At 41.2% G+C, this 23,573-nt stretch overlaps 1 long non-coding RNA gene across 1 annotated transcript in view; it reads right to left on the reverse strand.

Annotated features, from left to right (window-relative positions):
- Positions 1-7,215: 7,215 nt before the first annotated feature.
- The window catches only part of LOC132210437 (uncharacterized), a 54,251-nt gene continuing 37,893 nt past the window's right edge, over positions 7,216-23,573 (reverse strand). The window contains exons 2-3 of the long non-coding RNA XR_009446547.1: positions 13,538-13,650; positions 7,216-7,277 (exon numbers count right to left, since the gene is read on the reverse strand). This is a non-coding gene — a long non-coding RNA (uncharacterized LOC132210437). The remainder of the gene's footprint in view (positions 7,278-13,537; positions 13,651-23,573) is intronic.

A 23,573-nucleotide genomic window follows, 5' to 3' on the forward strand; every position in this document is an offset into this window, starting at 1 on the left:
AATATTTTTACTCAGAGGGTGGTCCACGAGTGGAAGCAACTTTCTGAGGAAGCGGGTACAACTACAACATTTAAAAGACATTTGGATGGATATGTGAATAGAAAAGGTTTGGAGGGATATGGGCCAGAAGCAGGCACGCAGGACTAATTTCGTTTGGGATTATGTTCGGCATGGTTGGACTGAAGGCTATTTTTTTCACTTGTGTTCTAACTTGCACCAAATCCTATTCAACCATGAGCCCCGTACTCACTGAGCTTCTAGTTGGGAAACATGGTTTTTAAAATTCTCTTTCGTGTCCCTACCTTTGTGTTCTCCTTTGGCCTTACAGTCCCCAACATCTCCCCACAGGCCTCTAGTCAATTGGAATTGCTGCTTTGGTAACTGAATCTGATAACTCCCTAAATCTCTCTGTGTCTCATCTGGTGTACAGATCATTGAAGATGGCAGCGCAGGGAGAGAAACCAGTTGATAAAGCATACTGTCTTCTTAGATTTATTGATAGGCTCATAGAGTACAAGAGCAAGGAGGTGATGTTGAACTCGTATAAGCCTGGAAGACCTCACCTGGAATATTTTGTACAGTTGTGGATACCATTTTATAGGAAATAATGGAGACAGTACAGAAGAAATTTACTGGAAGAGTTCCAGATTTGAAAATCTTCAGCTATGAAGATAGACTGAAGAAGTTGGGACTGCTCTCCCTGCAGAAAAGAAGGCTGAGAAGAGATTTGATAGACATTTTCAAAACCATGACCAGGCTGGATAGAGTAAATGGGATGAAACCATTTCCACTTGTAAAAGAAGGAAGAACAAGAGGGTGTTGATTTAAAGTGATGTGCAAATGAAGCCAGGGGCATGTGAGAATAAAGACTGTGGTGTTTAAGACATGGAAGATACTGTCTGGAAACGTGGTGGTGGCAGGTTCAATTCAGGCATTCATGAGGGAATTGGATTTTTTTGGTATTGTAATGGTATCCAGGGATTTGGGGAAAAGGCAAGAGATTGGCATGAGGTAACAGAGCTGGATGACACAATAGAGTTGGTGAGGGCGCAATGGACTGAATGGTCTCCTCCTGCACTGTCTTAATTCTGTGACTCGAACAATCTCTCCTGCTTTATGACTCTCCTTATTATCTACTGTTTCTTATATTTTAGCCATGATTTGATTTGAAACAATGTTCCTGATGAGCCTTTTTTACCCCATGAAGTAAATTTATATAATTTTATAAATTCCTTTCTTGTTCACGTCCGTCAAAGCTAGGTTGGTATTAATCCTGCTGCAGGCCTCAGAAATTCTCTGCACATTTCCACTAGGACAGTAATTGTGCCTGAAGAGGCACTTATTACCTTAGAGGGTCAAATTTAGGAGTCCCATTGGAGCTGAAAATCCTTCAACACTGATTTCCTCTTAGCCGTGGAAGAGCCTCAAGGACAGATTTAGTGGAGCAGCTTCCAGCAGGTGAACCACAGCAAAATTGAAGCTATGATGTGCCCTTACAAACACTAGTCACTTGTCTTGGAAAATGATGAGACCCACTAGTTTGGACCAAGTTTGACATCCTTTCACTTGATTAGTTGTTTCTTCTTCCTTTCTCACTGGTGTTAAAGGAATTTTGGTCCTATGGTTGTAAACACATTTTGTTGGGTGCACATTGATTTTTCCTATTTTCATATGAATCATGTGTTATGTTCTTCTACAGTTGTTTGCAACAACTGCCATTGATATTGTGGCCTATTTGAATGAGTCATATCAGAAGGGTTGGATCATGCAATAAAAATCACTTATGCTTTCTCTACCAGTTCAAAACCAGTTGTGCAAATAATTGGTTACAGATGCTTCGTTCTATTTCTATACTCAATATTTATGCATCGCAGCATAGCAACAAAATTGCTAACTAAACAGCAAGAAGGCATTTGTCATCTGCAGTCACTTGATATCAAAAGGTTTTGTTTTTATTAAGTTTAAGGACTTTTTAAAAATAGAAAGTAATAAGAAGTTTTGAATTTTTGGTTGATTTATAAGATCTACTGAAAAAATAAAATTTAGTGAACATAAAAGCTATCAACTGGTTGGCCCAAATATCAGATCAAAAACAGAAACTCAAATCTCACTGGACTACAGTCAGTTTTTTTGTAATTACTCATTTTTAGTATGGTTGAAAATAAAAGTGAAAAAGTTGCATTTATATGCAGCTTTCAACTACTGGACGTTTCAAAGCTCTCCAGAGATCATGAAGATTTTTTTGAATGTAGTCACTGTTATAATGTAGGAAATGCAATTGTCAATTTTATGTATAGCAGTTTCCACAAAATTCATTGCCATAATTAATGTAGATTTTGCCTGAAGCAGGGTATCTTTGCTTGCTGAGGCAATACCTATGTTATTTCTCATAACATGAGAAACTAAGTGTGGATAGCTGTAATTGAAAAATCTGCAGCTGTTTATTACAGTTGGCTATTCTGTACGCCTAATACCTTCTTCGGCGCATAATTGCCCATGTAAAAGGGCACTCGAATCAGCTAACAATCTCTTATTTTCCTTTTAAGTAGTTTGTTTATTATTAGGTTATTCAGTTGCAGCAAACCAGTATGCTCCTAGTAGCTTTGATAACAAAGTGTGGAGCTGGATGAACACAGCAGTCCAAGCAACTTCTCTGGAGCATAAAAGCTGAAGTTTCAGGCCTAGACTGTTCATCCAGTTCCACACTTTGTAACCTCGGAATCTCCATCATCTGCAGTGGCCATTATCTCTGCTCCTAGTAGGTTGCTGTGCTTCAAATGATCCTGAGGAAGATGGAGTCTGTAATCTTTATTCCCTCAGGTCGCATGCCATGAAACACAGACCATATCATGAGCATGTCGCTTGAAGACGTAATGACTGTGAGACATAACACAGCCATGATGATGGTATAATCTGTTTTTGTAACGTTGATTGAGGGATAAATATTGGCCAGTACACCAAGGATAATCCCCTACCCTCTCCATGTCAGCACTCTAATATGCTCTGGAGCAGGCAAATTGGGCCACAGTTTAACATTTCACCTGAAAGTCTGCAGCTCCTGCTGTGCAGCATACCCTTAGCACATTAGAATGTCAGTGTTGATTCTTGTGTTCTAGTTCAGAGTGGGATTCAGACTAAAACCTGACTAAGAAGTAAGCCTATTACAAATACACAGCCATAGTTTACACTCATGAAGTAACGTTAAGAAGCACTTGAATCAAATCAGAAACAATGGGCAAGGAAGAAAACAAATGAGGAACGAGTTACAGGACTGCTTTACAAGCTACTTAAAAGGAAAATAAGAGATTGTTAGCTGACTCAAGTGCCCTTTTACATGGGCAATGCTTTTGGTCCAAGGCCTTTCCAAATGGGAGAAATGCCAGAAGCCATTGGACAGGAAATTAATTTGGTACCTTTTGTAACGTTGATGCAACACAAATTTACTTGGAGTTTTGTGGTTTTTAATGACCTTTTAGCTTTTTCTAACTTATTACATAAAACTAATATATTCCTATACCACATACTGAGGTATTCAATAACTTGCATGTCCTGTTCATATATTCTTGCATACATATTCAATAAAATGAAATTTAATTGCCATCAATATTAATAAGCTTTTTTTTAACTGGAGCTGAAATTGTTTATTAAGATAAAGAGTACTGAGATTAACTTCAACAATCAGCACACAAGTACCGCTTTTACCAGGCAACAGGCTTAATAAATTAATAAAAATACAATACATACAATAATTTTCTTTATTTAACCTATTTTTCTAATAACCTGTTCAGGGAGGCTTTTATACACTTCTGGAGTAGGTGGGACTTGAAACCAACCTTCCAGTCCAGATAGAGTTCATAACCAAACAATGCTGTACCCAGGTCCATAAGAAACACCTTTTCTATTTTACTATCAAAGTTACCCTGTGGGCCCATAAAGCCAGGTTTTATAGTACCTCATGACTCATCCATAATTTTGGGGAAACGGCTGGAAAGACAGACAAATCGATTGAGCTCACTGTTCAGGGAAAGGGAAGGCTGTGTTTACATTGGAGTCATTGTAATCAAAATCTGGGAGAGCAGATTCCATTTAAAGGCGTGGTTTGGTATTGACTCTTTCAAGCCTGTGAGGGAGAGAATATAATTGTATTACCTGTTATTTTCACTAGTTATCTGTTTGCCTCTGTAATATCATAAAATCATTGAGTCATACAGCTTACGGCATGGGAACAGATCCTTTGGTTCAACCCGTCCATGCCAACCAGATAGCCTATATAAATCTAGTCCCATTTGCCAGCATTTGGCCCATATCCCTCTAAACCCTTCCTATTCAATACCCACTCGGGTGTCTTTTAAATGTTGTAATTGTATCAGCTTCCATTACTTCCTCTGGCAGCTTGTTCCATACACGCACCATACTCTGTGTGAAAAAGTTGCCCCTTAGATCCCTTTATAAATCTTTTCCCTCCTACCTTAAACCTATAGTTTTAGAACCTGCTACCTGTGGGAAAGACCTTGTCTATTTACCTTATCTATGACCCTCATGATCTTATAAACTTTTATAGCGTTGACACTCCAGGGAAAATAGCTCCAGTCTATTCAGCCTCTCCCTACAGCTCAAACGTCCAACTCTGGCAACATCCTTGTAAATCTTTTCTGAACCATTTCCTTCCTATAGCAGGGAGACCAGAAATGAATGCAGTATTCCAAAAGTAGCCTAACCAATGTCCTGTACGGCTGCAACATGACCTCCCAACTCGATATTCAATGTATTGATCAATAAAGGCAAGCGTACCAAACAGATAGTAAGAACTGCAGATGCTGGAGTCAAAGATATTATAGTGTGGAGCTGGAGGAGCACAGCAGGCCAGGCAGCATTAGAGGAGCAGGAAAGTTGACGTTCAGGTTGGGACACATTTCTGAAGAAGGGTCCTCCCCAAAATGTTAACTTTCCTCCTCCTCTGATGCTGCCTGGCCTGCTGTGTTCCTCCAGATCCACACTGTGCTAAGCATACCAAACATCTTCTTCACCATCCTGTCTACCTGTGACTCTACTTTCAAGGAGCTATGAACTGCACTCCAAGGTCTCTTTGTTCAGCAACACACCCCAGGACCTTATCATTAAATATATAAGTCTTGCTCAGATTTGCCTTTTCAAAATGTAGCACCTCGCACTTATCTAAATGAAACTGCATCTGCCACTCCTCAGCCTATTGGCCTTTCTGATCAATGTCTTGTTATACCCTGAGGTAACCTCCTCTGCTGTCTACTACATCACCTATGTTGGTGTCATCGACACACTTGCTAAGAATACCTCCTATGTTTATGTTTAAATCATGTATATAAATGACAAAAGCAGTGGTCCTAGCACCAATCCTTCTGGCACACCACTGGACACAGATTTCCAGCCTAAAAGACAAAACCTCCACCACAACCCCCTGCTTCCTACCTTTGAGCCAGTTCTGTATCCAAATGGCTAGCCCTCCCTGTATTCCATGCAACCTACCCTTGCTAACCAATCTGTCTTACTGTCGAATGACTTACTAAAGTCCAAATAGATCATGTCCACCATTCTGCCAATCCATGTCAGCAATTCTGTATCATTCTACAGAACTAGTGGAGACCCTTGTGTTCAATCTGCCCTTTTTCTCTTTCATTTGTGCAATGTAGGCATCATTGACTGACAAACATTTCTCGTCCATCCCTAGTTGCCCTAAAGAAGATGATGGTGAGCTGTCTTCTTTAACTGTTGCAGGCGATGTGCTATAGGTACACCCACAAGGCCATGGTGGGGGTGGGCTGGGGGGGTGTGGTGGGCATATTGGTGGAGTTCCAGGATTTTGTCCCAGCAACAGTGAAGGAATGGCAATACATCTCCAAGCCAGGATGGTGAGTGTCTTGGAGGAGAATATGCAGGTGATGGTGTTCCTATATATTTGCTGCCCTTGTCCTTCTAGATGGAAGTGGCTGTGGTTTTGGAAGATGCTGTCTGAGGATCTTTGGTGATTTCTGTGGTGCATCTTGCAGACAGTACATGCTGCTTCTACTGAGCATTGATGGCGGACTGAGTGGTTGTTTGTGGATGTGTAACCAATTGAGCATGCTGCATGGTGTCAAGCGCCTTAGCATTGCTGGAGCTGCACTCAGCCAGGCAGGTGGGGAGTATTCCATTACACTCCTGTCTTGCGCCTATCGGTGACAAAGGCTTTGACGATTCAGGAGGTAAGTGACTTGCTGACGATTCCTAGATTCTGACTTACCCTTGTGGCCATTGTATTTACTTGGCAGGTCAAGTTCAGTTTCTGACCAGTGGTAACTCCAGAGTATTAATAGTGGGCGATTCAGCAACCACGTCATCATTAAATGTCAAGGGGCAGAGGTTAAGTCGTGTCTTGTTGAAGACTGACTTTACCTCGCATTTGTGTGGCGCAAATGTTACATGTTCCTTGTCAGTCCAAGCCTTGATATTGTCTTGTTGCATTTGGACATGGACTGCTTGACTGTTTGAGGAGTCATGCATGATGCTGAACATTGTTCAATCATCCCCACCTCTGGCCTTATGATGAGGGAGGGTCATTGATGAAGCAACGTAAGATGGTTGGGCCTAGGACATTACCTTGAGGAGCTACAGCAAAAAAGTCCTGGAACTGAGATGACTGATGTCTGATGACCATAATCATATTCCTGTGTGTTAGGTATGAGCCCAAACAGTGAGAATTTGATTCCTATTGACTCCAGATTTGCTCAAGCTTTTTGATGCAGTACTCAATCAACAACAGAGACTCCAACTCAGACCAAAGAATGGAAAAATATTGTGCGATAGCAAGGTGTGGAGCTGGATGAACACAGCAGCCAAGCAGCATCAGAAGAGCAGGAAGGCTGATGTTTCAGGCCTAGACCATTCTTCAGAAAATTTTCCGAAACGTCAGCCTTCCTGCTCTTCTGATGTTGCTTGGCTGCTGTGTTCATCCAGCTCCACACCTTGCTATTGCACAATATTTTTCCATTCTTTGGTCTGAGTTTGAGTCTCTGTTGTTGATTGAGTACTGCATCAAAAAGCTTGAGCAAATCTGGAGTCAATAGGAATCAAATTCTCACTGTTTGGGCTCATACCTAACACACAGGAATATGATTATGGTCATCAGACATCCTAGACCCTTCTTCAGAAAATTTTCTGAAACGTCAGCCTTCCTGCTCCTCTGATGCTGCTTGGCTGCTGTGTTCATCCAGCTCCATACCTTGTTATCTCAGATTCTCCAGCATCAGCAGTTCCCACTATCTCTGTAACAAAAATATTGCGCATTAGTTTAGCTCTGAGATTACCCAATCAATCAATTTGATAAAGTATTGTGCTTAAAATAAACTGTTCCAGCATTTCCATTTTATGTTTGATCTTTGTAACATATTAAGTTAGGATAATCAAACTGTGATTTCCTTGTTTTGATTTTACATTTTGAATAAACAAATACTGGAGGCATTGTTTAGCAGGTGGGTGGGTGCTAACTTCAGTTGGGGAACAGACACTAGAAAACAGGCATTAGCACCTCATGATCCCCACCCATACTCCATGGTACCTCATGTACCTCATTCCCTCCATGTGAATCTACGCTCCTCCATCCACTCCCAGGGTCCTTTATAGCCACATGCCAACTTAATGCCAACTCATAAAACAAATACCAAAAATTCTGAAGAAATTCAGCAGTTTGAGCAGCATCTGTGAGAGAGAAACAGAGTAATGTTTTATGTCCCAAATGAATCATCTTCAGAAATAATGCCAACTTTTGCAAACCCATGCTCCCATCTGCCACGTTTTTATGCTTAAACCCTTTATACTAAATCACTCAATCACCACCTTGGATGGACATCAAAACTATGGTGAGATGAAATCAAATAGTTTTAAGTGTCAATTGCAGACTTCACAACATTTAAAAACAAAACTCATTCATAGAGCCTAATCACTACATTCAAACCTTTAAGTATTTTGTTCCTTCAAACAATGGGCTCTCATGTAAACACTCAGATCTTTAAAACTCCTTGGAACTATCAATCACCCTGCCGATTTACAGATCTTCTGCTGTGATAATGATAGGTTATGGAAGTGGTAAAGAACTAATCTGTGCACCAACAAAAACTGAAATAGTAAGCAATTTTTCAAGGGCAGGCTGGATAGATTTCATTGAAAACTTAAAGGGCCTGGGTATTTGAACAAATTGACATCCTCATAGTACTACAGAGTTTGCCCATTTTTATGTGCATTCACAAAACTTTTTAACAAACACAAAGGGCTACCTGATCTCTCCCAAGGAGTAACTTTTTTGCTCCCAATAGTACCTTACACTCCAATATCTCCAGTAGGCTTAGACTATTTCCTCAAATGTCTACATTCTACCAACCATGGGTCAGAAACCTGAACAAGCAAACTTGCTTTTTTTTTGAAGGCAGCTGCTCATATGCAAGTTTAGGTGCCTCTGTGATCCACAGAGGTGCAAAATACAAATGTCCCAAATTACCCAGGGAACAAATGGTGCATGCCTGGTTTGAGACTGGGACTTCTGGAGTCAGGGCTCTGGCACCATTTTAACTAAGATGCGGTGCCATCTGAGCCCGTGGAAAGTCAAGCTATACTATTGCATTGTGTAGCATGAAGGCATCTATTCAACCCATTGTGACTGTGTTCATCCTTTTGAGAGATCAGTCTGATGAGTGCCATTCCCTCACCTTTGTCCCACAGTATGCAATTCTTTTCCCATTCAAGTATATATTCAATTTACTGTTCAGTGTGAAACTGCATCCACGCTGTTACTTTCCAGATTGAACCAATTCGAATATATAAAAGTATGGTTGACATTTTTAAGACATGACAGGGGTTGCCATCTTGGAGCTGAAAGTGGGGTCGGAAGTGCGTTTTGCCAGCAGCTGCCAATAAAATCGCTACTGCAGGTGTAGCTATCGTTGCATATTAACAGCGATTCTGAGGCAGAGGCCATCCAATTGACTCCTATATCCTGAATACTCCCTTCCTCATCATCTGACTCGAGATCACTAACATCTGCCTTTCCATCCACCAGTCCCTGTTGCACAAAACTATCCCCCTTATTCACTTCTGAGCCTTCGGTAGCCCGTCCATTTATCCTGACAATGTCCATGCGTCTCCTCCTGGTATTGTCTTTGGAGCTTGTAATTGACCAGACACTGTTAAGCTATTTTAGGTCTGGACACAGCTGTTCCGCTTCCTCAGTATTGCAGCGCTACAGAAATTCCCTTTCTGTCAGGCTGTAAAACTGCTTTTGAATATTGACGCACTGATGTTCAACAAATTGCAAACAGCTACATCCCTTCCTAACTACATATTTTCCAGATTTGCTTTCTGGTTCCTGTCTCTCCTCATCTCCAGAACTGCCTCCAACTCTACTAATTTGTGTTTCAAATCTTCTATTTCTATTTTTGAGAATTATTTTCTTTGATATACAATTAACACCTTCCCAGTAGACCCTTGCATTCACTCACCAGCTTCCTGGACTGTGTTTTCACAACTGAAAATTGTCTGGATCCACCATCCCTTGAGTGGAACCTCCTTTACAAGTCAATTTGATTTGCCAATTCCATTACCTAGCCAAGCTATTTCTTTATCTTTACTCCCCTGGCTGGTTCATCAATTATCTGGAGATCTTTACTCCTGCTTTCCCTGTTCCGTTGGGTTAATTCTGGATATCAATAACTCAAGGCAGCACTAACAATGGAACATATCCAATATTATTTATTAATAATATTGCTGCGGCTATCTTACCCATACGATGCTTACATTCACGAGTGAACAACATGGACTTAGCCAAGGATCACACCAGAACAGGTGATATGCCTGCTCTGTTTCAACCTCTAGCCACAAATAGGACGATCCCCAGAGCTAGCTAACCATACTGTGAAGCAAGCTTAGTTGTATTTTTTCTATGCAGGCTGTCTGTATTCAGACTTTGACGCTATCGATGAGACCGAGAGATAAGCCTCTTTCTAGGGAGGCACAAGGAAGTCTTAATGAGCAATTAATCATAACTTACTTGTGTCTCCGTAGAAAGAGGCTTATCTTTTGGTCTTAATGAATTCTGACCTCAGGCCAGCCAATTCATGCTGCTCACTACCTTAATATCATCTGATGAATTGCTTGATATTTACATAGCTCAATTCTATGCCAAGCACAAATCTAAATGACAAATAGGCCACATTATCACATGGATTCATTGTGTCTGTTTCAAAACAAGACTCCAATCTTTCACAGATACTGTGACAGTTTGACTCATTACCTCAATCCAATCGTACATGCTTTCAGAAACACTTAGAATGATTAAACCAGTTTAACCTTTTTAGTTATTGGTCACCACTAAGTTTCTTATGATTTTCTTACTCATTTCTTTACTTTTCAGCAAACCCAGTAATTGTAATTTAATATCCAGAATGACGCTGGGGCCTGTTGAGTAGACCTCAATAAGGGCTCTGTTGGGCACCAGACAGGGTGGTTGCCAAGGATAACAAGGTGTAGCACTGGATGAACACAGCAGTCCAAGCAGCATCAGAGGAGCAGGAAAGCTGGCATTTCAGGCCTAGGCCATTCCTCTGCCTGGCTGCCTGGCTCCTTTCCTGACACCATCATCCAAATAGTTCCTTCCTCGTTCCCAGCCTGTCTACAAATGCCTATAAAATTTCCATGTAGACTCTCTCCCACTGTCTGGATGCTGAAAACAAATCTTGCCCTTGCCCATCAAGTATGATGACAGATCCACACGCGCTAACAGCTCAATATATGAAGGAAACTGTAAATCTTCCTATGTTGTAATGAAACACTCCTCAAATCATAATAGCAAAATGAAGAAATGAAAGTAGTGTTAATCAACATTTAGAACGTTTAGTACTTCTCGTCTTTCATTTTAGCCGGGCTAAATCTCAACGGCATATCTCTGTAGTTTCCTAACTATTTTTAGCTCCTAAACCTAGATGTTCCGGCAAATTCTTCTCTGTTTATTTATAGCAATTTACTGAATGGCTATATTAAAACTAACTTGAAATCATGCTAAGATGCAAAAGGAGAACAAAGTAATGCATATTTATATTTAACCAAGCTGACTCTTAACTAAATTATCCAACCACCATTGCAATTTCTACTGGAACTGATTCAATGTTAACATAGAATAAAACTTGACTCATAGTTAAATAAAACTGATTCCACAAATATGTCCCAGAAATTATCAGTTCTGGATTTCTCCATAGCAGTACTTAGCAATCTTTTTCCCACTGTGACTTAATTTCAAGGATTCCAGACTCTCACTTTGGGAGTACTTATTGATATTAAAGATGTCTTACTGTTAAGGAATTTGTTTGGCACTGTGGGAGAACAGATATGTGCAGACATATTCCATATGTAGAGATAATTTTTTTTATCAAGATAAACCTGTTTTTACAAACAATCTTACCAAGCCAGAATTACATGTATAACTAGAATCCTGAGGAAGTATGTGGAATATTTTTAGAGGTCTAAGTCATTGGAACTACTGTTTCTACAATTTAGATGACAAGAAAGATAAGATTTTGATAAATTGTTTGAGCTACAGAATGAGTAGACTCACTAGTTGAAATTTATAGTGCTCTGAAGTTTTGGTATGTGAAGAGCCAGTGAAAATTACTTATTACTTTGTGAATTTGCCAAAGCTAGGATAGAAACTTGCATTCCTAACCATTATTCCATGCATTATACAGTCATGTGACCATAAGATATAGAAGCAGAAGTAGACAATTGGCACCATTGAATCTGCTCCACCATTCAGTTAGATCATTGCTGACCTGATAATCCTGAACTCCACTTTTCTGCCTTTCCTCCATAATCCTTAGTTCTCTTTACTGATTAAAAATCTGCCTGTCCCTGCCTTGAACATAGTTAACAAGCCAGTCTTGATAGCCTTTTGTGGTGAAGAAATCTACAGATTGACTACCTTCTAAGAGATGAATATTCCCCTCATCGCTGTCTTAAATGGGCAATCCATTATTCTGACATTATTCCTTCTCGTCCTAGACTACCCTACAAGGGAAAACAACCTCTCAACAACTGCTCTGCTATGCCCCCTAAGAGTCTAACATGTTTCAATACAGCCACTTTTCATCTCCAAAACTCCAATGAGCATAAGCCCAACCTATTCAATATTTCCTCATAAGAAAACCCCGCCTTACCTAAAATGAACTTATGGAACCTGCTGTGAACTGCGGCCAATGCCAGTCTGCCTTTTTTTACAGATGGTGTCCGAAACTGTTCACAGTATTCCAGTTGCGGTCTAACTGGCACTTTTTGAGCCAAACCGCTCTGTTTTTAATCTCCATTCCATTTGAAATAAAGTCCAACCTTCCACTTGGCTTCCCTATTACCTGCTGAACTTGGATGTTAGCATTTTGTAATTCATAGTGTCTCCTAATCACTTAGTGCTTACAGCTTTCTGCAGTCTTTCCTCATTTAAAAAAAAATCAGCTCTCCTATTGTGCTGCTAAAATATTTTACCCCACATTTTCCACATTATATTCTATCTGGTAAACTATTATCCACTCACTGTCTATATCTCTCTGCAGACTCTTCGTGGCATTCCCACCATTGCCTTACCACCTACTTTTATGTCATCTGCAGGACCTGCCAATAATATATTCACTTCCATCATCAAAATTATTAATGTATAGCTTAAATAATTTTATTACTGGCACTAATCCCTGTATCTAGTTAAAAGTTACCATCCTGATAATTGCCTCATTTTTCAATACTCTCATAAGTTAGGCTAGACAATCCTCTAACCATGCTAATATACTGTCCATGACACCAGGGGCTCATTTTACTAAGTAGCCACTTGTGCAGTACCTTATCAAATACCATTTGGAAACCCAAATATATTATAACTACTAGCTCCCCTTTATCTATCCTGCTTGATACCTCTTCAAAGAACTGCGACAAATTTGTCGGGTATGATTTTCCCTTTGTGAAGAGATGCAGGCTCTTCGTGATTTTATTTATTTCAAAATACTCTGCTATCACAGCCTTTATATGAGACACTAGCATTTCCCAATGATAGATGTTAAGCTAACAAACTGACAGTTGCCCGGTTTCTTGATTCTTTCCCTTTTTCAATAAGGGTGTTACATTGGCAGTTTTCCACTTCTTTGAAACATTTACTGATTCTAAGAGTTCTTGGAAGATTACTACTAAGGTGTCCATTACTTCTACAGGTGCTCCTTTTGAAATCCTAGAATTGGGGAGGCAATGGCCTAGTGGTATTGTCACCAGACTGTTAATTCAGAGACCCAGATAATGTTCTGGGGTCCCATGCTCGAATCCTGCCACAGAAGATTGTGGAATTTGAATTCAATAAATATCTGGAATTAAGAGTCTAATGATGACCATGAATCTATTGTTGATTGTTGGAAAAACACATCTGGATCACTAATGTCCTTTAAGGCAAATGATCATCTAGGTAGCAATGTCTCCTTATTGTCTTATGGAAGGAAACTGCCATCCTTACCTGGTCTGGCCCACATGTGACTCCAGACCCACAGCAAGGTGGTTGACTCTTAACTGCCCTCTGGGCAATTAGGGATGGGTAATAAATGCTGCCTGGCCATCGATGCCCTCATCCTGTGAATGAATAAAAAAACCTCATCAAGACAAGGAGATTTAATTAGTCATTAGTCTCATTTATTTTTCTGGAAGCAAGAAGCCAGGGAGGTAGGGAGGAGGGGAAATAAATGCAATAAATATAACTAGTGAAAGAATAATATTGTTGATTCCTAACTCCACTTTTGGCAATAAATACGAGCCTGGTAAAGCGATGGCCACATTCCATGAATAAAGCTTTGCTTTAAAAAAGATGCTTCAATGTTGAAGGGGGTCATTCTAAACTTTACAGAACCCCAGTGTTCCTGACAAAAAAATAGAATAAATCAGTCTGTTAATTAGCCACTCACTACTGGGCTACTGCCAGTTCTCTTCCTGCCTTTCATGATATTCCATGGCAGGTGAGCATGACAGGGTCGGCTCCTGATCTCTCACATTGCTTTTTGTCAGCCCTTGCTCCTCCCAGAACATCTCCAAAGCACTGATAAAATTTACTATAATGATGTTAACCTTTCACTGGTTTGCCTTCAATCTTTAACCCTCAGTGAACATCACTTATCTAGAACACCGTTTATATGTTAGCCATCATTGCTTGTCTATGAAGCCTCTCTTATTAGTTAAAATTTCACTAACACCTTCAATTTAAAATTCCCGTCTTTGTATTTACATTTCTCCTGAGCTTCAGTGCATTTTCCTCTATCTTTATTGTGTGTTTCCTCTAAAACTTTCCTCCATCTCAGTCTGGCCTTTTGTGTGCCCCCCCATTACTTTATTCTATTGTTGGGCTTTCAGATGCCTTGGCCCTTTGATCTGGCATTGCCTTCTGAAACCCTCCATTTCCCATTCCTACATTTGGGCCCTCCTTAACATGTATATATTTGACCAAGCCTTTGGTCCTCCAGCTTCGTAAAACCTTCTTTGGCTTGATGGTCACCTATTTTTCTTAAAAAAAATCCAAGAAGTGGCTTGGACCAATTTTGGAAACATTATTCAAATGTAGGTTATAATTTTTGCTGCTGCTCTCGTATGATCACACTGTACAAAGCTTCATTTGGAAGGAGACATCGTTCAGAAAAGGCTTTCTACTTCAAAATAGTAAATACAGTACCAAAAGAGTTTTGAGCAACTGATGATTGGCATTGGATCACCTGGGCATTGCATTACACTGGACTTTACAGAGGGATACAGGATCATGGAGAGGATGATAAGTGTGTGTAGCTCATGGTAAGATCAGATGCATTGGCATTCCCAGTACTACGTTAGAAGAAATTGCAACTCATCTAAAACTGGGATGTAGATAACTAAGCTGGCAAGAGATGGAGAGTGGAGGAGTTGAGAAAGGTAGAGGAATTGGAGACGTATCATTGGTCAGAAAATCACTGGCACAGGGGTACCTGTCCACACAAAAATCACAGAATCACAGATGTGTTACAGGGGCAATGGAGGCCATTCACCTCATTGTACCTGCACTCGACTTGTTAAACGAGCATAGATTGGTTGAATTAAGGATAGTGAGGAGGATTGTCAGAGAATATATACTGATCTATATCAGTCGAAGACATGGGCAGAAAAATGGCAAATGGTGTTTAATCCAGACAAATGTGAGATGATGCATTTTGGAAGGTCATGTACAGGTAGAAATTATACAGTGAATAGCAGAACCCTTAGGAGTATTAATAAGTAGAGGGATCTGGGTATGCAGGCGCAAGTGGATAAGCTAGTAAAAAAGGCTTATGGCATGCTTGTCATCTATGGAAGGGGTGTTGAATATAAGGATAGACAAGTTGTGCTATAGCTTTATAGAACTAGGCCGCATGTGGAATATTGCATACAGTTCTGATCACCATTCTACCAGAAGGATGCGTTACAGAAAAGGTTTACCAGGATGTTACCTGGTATGGGGAATTTTAGCTATGAAGAAGATTGGCTTGACTCAGTTTGTTTTCACTAGAAAGCGGGAGGTTGAAGGGCGGCCTGATAAAATTTTATACGATTATGAATCGTGGGATTGAGTGGAAAGTATGAGGCTTTTTCCCAGGGTGGAGGGGTCAACTACTAGAGGATACAGGTTCAAGATGCGGGGGGTGGGGGTGAGAGGTTTAAAAGAGATATGCGAGACAAACTTTTCACACAAAGGGTCTTGAGTGCCTGGAATATGAATAGGAAGGGAATAAAGGGACACGGATCTTGTAAGTGAAGACAGTTTTCGTGTGGAAGGCCAAAATGTGTCGGCACAGGCTTGGAGGGCTGAAGGGCCTGTTCCTGTGCTGTATTGTTCTTTGTTCTTTATATCACCTAATGTCGATCTCCTGCTTTGTCCCCACACCATTGCATGTTATTTTTATCCAAACAATTGGCCAGAATCCTCTCCAATGCCCCAGTTGAACCTTTCTCCACTACTTTTCCAGGAAGTGCATTACATATCCTAACTATTCACTGAGTGAAAAAGATATTCCTCAAATCAGCCTTGCTTCTTTTGTACATCACTTTAAAATTGCTGACCTCTTGCCCTGGTTCATTTTAGAAGCAGGAATAGATTCTCCCTACTTTATCTCTTCAACTCACTCCTAATTTGGAAAATCTCTGTCACATTTATTTGCAGATTTATGTCTAATGTAAAAATCCCAACCAGTTTTTAGAGATAGTAAGAATTGCAGATGCTGGAGTCAGAAATAACACAGTGTGGAGCTGGAGAACCACAGCAGGCCAGGCAGCATCAGAGGAGCAGGAAATTTGACACTTTGGGTAGGGACCCTTCTTCAGAAATGGGGAGGGGAAAGGGAGATTGGGAATAAATAGTGACCCCAGGTAACTTTCTAGCTAACCCCAGGTAGCAAGTGCTACACCTGCCCCTACACCACTCACCTCACCTTCATTTAAGGCACAAAACAAACATTCCACATTAGATGTGGGTTCACCTGCACATCCTCAATGTGGTCTACTTCATCTCCTGCTCCTGATGTGGCCTCCACTACACCAAGCGGATGCTCAGAGGCCGTTTTGTAGAGTATCTGCGCTTTCTATGGGACAAACGAGACACCTTCCGGTCGTGATCCATTTAGACTCCCCCTCCCACTCCCTGGATGACATGTCCATCCTGGGCCTCCTCCAGTATCACAATGACACTACCCAGAAACTGGAGGAGCAGCAGCTCACATTCTGCCTTGGGACCCTACAATCCAATGGCCTAAACGTGGATTTTGCCAGTTTCAAATCTCATGACCAACCCTCCCTCACATTCCCGCCACCTTGACCTGACACAAACTGTCCATTTTCCCTCCCGCCTATCCGCTCCTCCCACCACACTGACCAATCCCCATCACTCCTTACCTGCACTCACTTATCACCATCCCACCTACCTTCCCCAGGCCCATCCCTCCTCTCTATTTATTTCTGATCTCCTATCCTCCTCTCCATTTCTGAAGAAGGATCCTGACCTGAAATGTCAACTTTCCTGCTCCTCTGGTGCTGTCTGGCCTGCTGTGTTCCACCAGCTCCACATTGTGTCATCCCTAAATATTTTTTTAATCTGCTCATTGGGTGTCGCTGACTGGGCAGCATTTATTACCCATCTCTAGTTGCCCTTGAGAAAGTGATAGTGAGCTGCACCTTCAACTGCTTCAATCTATTCTCATAACTGAAGTTATTCATCCCTGAAGCCATTCTCGTCTACGACATCTGTATTCTCTTCAATGTGATCATAGCTTTCCCATTACGTGGTACCCAGAAGTGTACACAATACTCCAACTGAGGTCTGACAAGTGTCTTATGCAACATCTCTTCTTTCTTTTGTATTCTATGCCCCTATTAATAAAGCTTAGGATCAACTCCAGGAGTCACATGTGCGTATCAAATTCAGAAGTAGGGAAATGGAAAGGTGGATAGAAAGGAAGGCAGTGAAGGATTAAGCTTTATTAAGTAAGTCTAACTTATCCAATTCTTAACCAACAGATACTTAAAACAAATATGTTTACTAAACAGTTAAGCTCTAAATTTTATATCTAGGATTTTTGCAGTGCTCTGATTAGTTTAAAAATGCAACTTTGAGAAAGTCTGCATGTCTCCAAAATGAATATGAGTCAAGTGCCATAGGGAGAACCCCTGGAACCTAAGCTCCAATGCCATCTTACTTCATAACAAGTTTAATGTTAATGTAACTAATCAACCGTGACAAAACATGAAACATTGGTGTAAATTCTCTGCAGAATTTATCATTCAAAGTGTCTTTCTATTGGATAGGCAACCTTTGATCTATAGATTTGAATTTCTGTTTGCCCCAGGCTTCTCAGCACAAGCACTGTAACAATTTCATTTTTTCTAAGATTTTACACTAGTCTGAACTACCTTTACAAAAAATGTCATGTTTTCTTTGAATGTCCAGGCTTTTTTTTTGTTTTTGTCAGGAATCTTTTTCTGCCTTTCTTGAATCATGCTGGAGCGGGAAACACATTTGTCCAGTTTGGAATTTGTCTAAACATAATTTAATCATTATTCAATTTTTAAAAATGACTATGAATTTAGTTTAGCTTTTTCAGCGTACATGGTTATTTTAAAGATAGTAATAGTATGCGCAGGTCTCTGCTCATCTTTCCATGTCTTGCAGTCTTGAGGTTTCCTCTTCAAACATTTCTGGGAGTCACCTGTTTTCAAGTTCAGGTTGTCTAATGTCATCATTGTCTTTCTCCTTCGTGATCTTCATGTCTCTCATCAACTTTCAATTACATTCTTCAGCAAGGATTATGGCCAATTTAGTTCTATTCACTAATTTTTTTTGTCCTCCACCAGCCCGAGAACCTCCTCATCATGCTTACAATGTCTCCAACTGAACCATCTCCATTCTTTTTCAGAATCACAAATCATTACTTTCAGGACTTTGGATGTCTGTTTTCCTCAGGACCCATGTTAGTCCTGGGCTTCAGATTGGTTTCACTGGTTGGCGCAACATCGAGGGCTGAAGGACCTGTGCTGCACTATAATGTTTTATGTTCTATGTTGACCTTAAACCTATGCCCTCTAGTTAGTGACTGCCCACCCCCCCCCCGGGGAAAAGACCTTGTCTATTTAGCCTGTCTACGTCCCTCATGATTTTATAAATCTCTATAAGGTCACCCCTCAGCCTCTGACACTCCAGGGAAAATAGACCCAACCTATTCAGCCTCTCCCTGTAGCTCAAACCCTCCAACTCTAGTAACAAGCAACTGTGGGGAAGTGATGGCCTGGTGGTATTATCACTGGACTATTAATTCAGAGACCCAGTAGTGTTCTGGAGACCCGGGTTTGAATCCTGCCATGGGAGATAGTGGAGTTTGAACTCAATAAAATATCTGGAATTAAGAATGTAATGATGGCCGTGAATCCATTGGGAATCATCAGGAAAAACCCATCTGTTTCACTAATGCCCCTTCGGGAAGGAAACTGCCATCCTTCCCTGGTCTGGCCTACATGTGACTCCAGACCCCCAGCAATGTGGTTGACTCTCAACTGCTTTCTGGGCAATTAGGGATGAGTGATAAATGCTGCCTGACCAGTGATGCCTTCATCCTGTGAATGAATAAAGAAAAAGCAACCTTGCAAATCTTTTCTGAAACTTTTAAGTTTCACAACATCCTTCCCATAGCAGAGTGACCAGAATTGAACGCGGTATTCCAAAAGCGGCCTAACCAATGTCCTGCAATATGACCTCCCAACTCCTAGACTCAATGCACTGACCAATAATAGAAAGCATATGAAACACCTTCTTCACTATCCTATCTACCTGCGATTCCACTTTCAAGAAAATATGACCCTGCACTCCAATGTCTCTTTGTTCCGCAACGTTCCCCAGAACCTTACCATTAAGTGTATAAATCTTGCCCTGATTTGTCTTTCCAAAATGCAGCACCTTGCATTTATCTAAATTAAACTCCATCTGCCACTCCTTGGCCCAATGATCTATTTGATCAATATCCCATTTTACTCTGAGGTAACCTTCCTCACTGTCCACCACATCTCCAATTTTGGTTTCATCTGCGAACTTACTAACTATACTTCCTATGTTCATATACAAATTATTTGCATAAATGACAAAAAGCAATGGACCTAGCACTGAACATTGTGGCACACTGCTGGTCACAGGCCACCAGTCTGAAAAGCACCCCTTCACCACCACTGTCTGCCTTCTACCTTTGAGCCAGTTCTGTTTCCAAATAACTAGTACTCCTGGTATTCCATGTGATATAACCTTGCTAACCAGTCTACCATGAGGAACCTTGTTGACTGCGTTACTGAAGTCCATATAGATCATGTCCGCCACTCTGCCCTCATTAATCATCTTCATTACTTCTTTATAAAATTCACTTAAGTTGGTGAGACAAGAGCTCCCATGCACAAAGCCATGTTGACTATCCCTAATCAGTCCTTGCCTTTCCAAAAACACAGAAACCCTGCCTCTCACGATTTCCTCCAACAACTTGCTCACCACTGATGTCAGGCTCTTTGGTTTATATTTCTCTGGCTTTTCCTTACCACCTTTCTTAAATAGTGGCACCATGTTAGTCAACCTTCAGGCACCTCACCTGTGGCTATCGATGATACAACTATCTGAGCAAGGGGCCCAGCAATCACTTCCTTAGTTTGCCACAGAGCTTGAGGATGCACCTGATCAGGTTGCAAATAGTCCAGGGATTTATCGACCCTATATGCATTTTAAGCCACCTAGCACCTCCTACTCTGTAATATGGGCATTTTAAAAGATGTCATTATTTATTTACCCATGTTCTATACCTTCGACATCCTTCTCCATAATAAACACTGACGCAAAATATTCATTTAGTATATCCCCACCTCCTCCATTTCTACACATAGGTGGCCTTGCTGATGTGTAAGGGGCCCTATTTGTTAAAAGAGAAAAACAATGATGGTTTTTATTATATTGAAGTGGTAGGGTTAGGTTACAGGATTGTTTTAAAATCCAAGAAATATCAAAGTGGTACTGTTCTCATTGGTTGATGCCTTAGGAGGTTTCACTGTGAAGTCAGTGGGCCAGTGACAGTAAAGGAACGGTGATCTATTTCCAAATCAGGTTGGTGAATGGCACTCAGGGGAACTTGGATTGCCTGTCATTAGCTTCCTAGGTAATGACTGCACATTTGGAGGGTGCTGTTTGAGGAGATTTAGTAAATTGCTGTGGTGTATCTTATAGATGATACACACCTCTGCCATTAAATGTCCAGGGTAGAGAGAGTGAATGTTTGTGAAGGTGGCGCCCATCAAGCAGGCTGCTTTATGCTGGTTGGTGTCAAGTTTCTTGAGTGTTGTTGGGGCTGCGCCCATCCAGGCAAGTGAGGAGTATTCCATCGCACTCTTGACTTGTGCCTCGTAGATGACAGACTGGCTTAGGGGAGTCGGGAGATTCATTACTTGCTGCAGTATTCCTAATCTCTGACCTTTTCTTGTAGGCACAGTATTTATATAGCTAGGGCAGTTCAGTTTACGATTGATGGCAAGACCCCAGGATGTTGATATTAGGGATTCAGCATTGATAATGCTATTGAACATATCTGGTTGATAGTTAAATTCTCCCTTTTTGGAGAAGGTCATTGTTTGGTACTTGTGTGACACAAATGTTAGTTGCCACTTGTCAACCCAAACTTGGATACAGAACATAGAACAAAGAATGGTATAGCACGGTACAGGCCCTTTGGCCCATGATGTTGTGCTGAACTTTTACCCTAAGCCTAAGGTCTATCTAATCTCCACTGCTACCTTAGACTGTCATCCATATGCCTATCTAATAGCCTCTTAAATGCCGCTAATGAGGCCGACTCCATTACCCTCTGCAGCAATGCACTGCATGTCTCTACCACTCTCTGAGTAAAGAACCTACCTCTGACATCTCCCTTATATCTATCTCCACTCACTTCAAAACTATGTCCCCTCGTAGTAGCTACCTCCACCCTAGGAAAAAGTCTCTGGATATCCACTCTATCTATACCTCTGATCATTTTGTACACCTCTATCAAGTCACCTCTCATCTTTCGTTGTTGTAAAGAGAAAAGCTGTAGCTCTCTCAACCTTTCCTCGTGAGACCTTCCCTCCATTCCAGGCAACATCCAGGCATAAATCTCCTGTGCACCTTTTCCAACGCTTCCACATCTTCCTGTAATGAGGCGACCAGAACTGGACACAATTCTCCAATGTGGCTGAACCAGGCTTTTGCATAGCTGGAGCATAACTTCACGGCTCTTGAAATTAATCCCTCTATTAATGAAAGCTAACAGACAATATGCCTTCTTAACAAGGCTATCCACTTGGGTGGCCGCTTTCAGGGAACTGTGGGCATGAACCCCAAGATCCCTCTGCTCCTCCACACTGGATATTATCCAGATCTTGTTGCATTTGGTTACGGATATCTTCAGCATCTGAGGAATTGCTGATGGTGTGTGCTAAACATTATGCAATGATCAGTGAACATCTCCTTTTCTGACGTTATGATGAAGGAAAGTTCATTGATGATGCAGCTGAATATGGCTGGTGACCCTAGCCTGCAGAGATATCCTAGAGCTTTCTTTGTGTCAGATATGACACCAACCGTCGGAGATCTTTCCCCTAGTGCCCATTTCCTCTAATTTTGTCCAGGCCCTGGATGCTATGCTTGGTCAGATGTGGCCTTGGTGCCAAGAGCAGTCACTCTGACATTGCCTCTGGGCATAAGCTCTTTCAGCTGTGTTTGAACCAAGGCTATAATTAGGTCAGGAACTGAGTGGCTCTGGCAGACACAACTGGGTGTCACTGAGCAGAGTATTGCTAAGTAAGCACTGCTTGATAGCACTGATACCTTGCATATTTTATTGATGATTGAGAGTAGATTGGTGAGCTGGTAATTGGCTGGCTAGATTTGTTCTCCATTTTATGTACAGGACGTTTGCCACATTTTTCGGTTAGATGCTAGTGTTGTAACTATACCGGAACTGCTTAGCTAGGGGCACAGCAAATTCTGGAGTACAAGTCTTGGTACTATTGATGGCATATTGTCAGGGTTCAAAGCCTTTGCAGTATCCAGTGCCTCCATTTGTTTCTTGATTTCACTGAAGATTAGAATCTGTGATGCTTGGGTCCTCTGAGAAGGCCAGGGTAAATCATTCAGCACTTTGGCTGAGGATTGTTATGAATGCTTCAGCCTTAGCTTTTGCACTGATGTGCTGACCTCCTCCATAATTGAGGATGGGAGATGTTTGTGGAGCTGCCTGTTCAAGTGAGTTGTTTAATTGTCTGTCACTAATCATGACCAGCTTCTCCTGGTGCTGTTTGGCACTCATGTTATTGTAGTTTCACCAGATTAGCACCTCATTTTAGGCCTGGTGCTGCTCCTGGCATGGCCTCTTGCACTCTTCATTGAGCTAGGATTGATCCCTTGGCTTAATGGTAATGTGGGAGTGGAGGTTGGGTCGGCTAAGGGGTGTGGAAGCATGCTGTACCGTGATATCGCTGACTGTGTTGGAACACATTTCTGTTGTAGCTGATGGTAGAGTTGGTAGATCTGTTCAAAATCTGCACCATTTTGTACAGTGGCAGAGCTGCACAATGTGATGAAATAGTTCCCCAATGTAAAAATGGGACTTTCTCTCTCATTAACTCTGTGGTGATGTTCCCAGCGCTAGGCTCAATATATTTACATGTTTGATTTGGATTGATGTTCGGAAATCTCATTGATTGGCCAAGTTTTTTTAGTCCTGTAAGGATTAAAGTGGCACTGTTTTCATTAGTTGATTCCAGACTGAGTTCAATGCTCTTTTGTTTTTAGCATTGAGGTGGTTGTTTAAAGATGTAAGTGGACAATTTATCTGCTCTCCTGGAAACAGCAGCTGCTAGTTTTAGTTCCTTAAAAGTATCTCTGTTTGACGCACGTGGATTGTAAAATTGCAAACAGTTCTTTGAAGCAGGGTGAAGAGAAAGAGAAGGAGGGA

This window comes from Stegostoma tigrinum, chromosome 12 (genome assembly GCF_030684315.1).
Source record: "Stegostoma tigrinum isolate sSteTig4 chromosome 12, sSteTig4.hap1, whole genome shotgun sequence".
Classification (NCBI taxonomy): domain Eukaryota; kingdom Metazoa; phylum Chordata; class Chondrichthyes; order Orectolobiformes; family Stegostomatidae; genus Stegostoma; species Stegostoma tigrinum.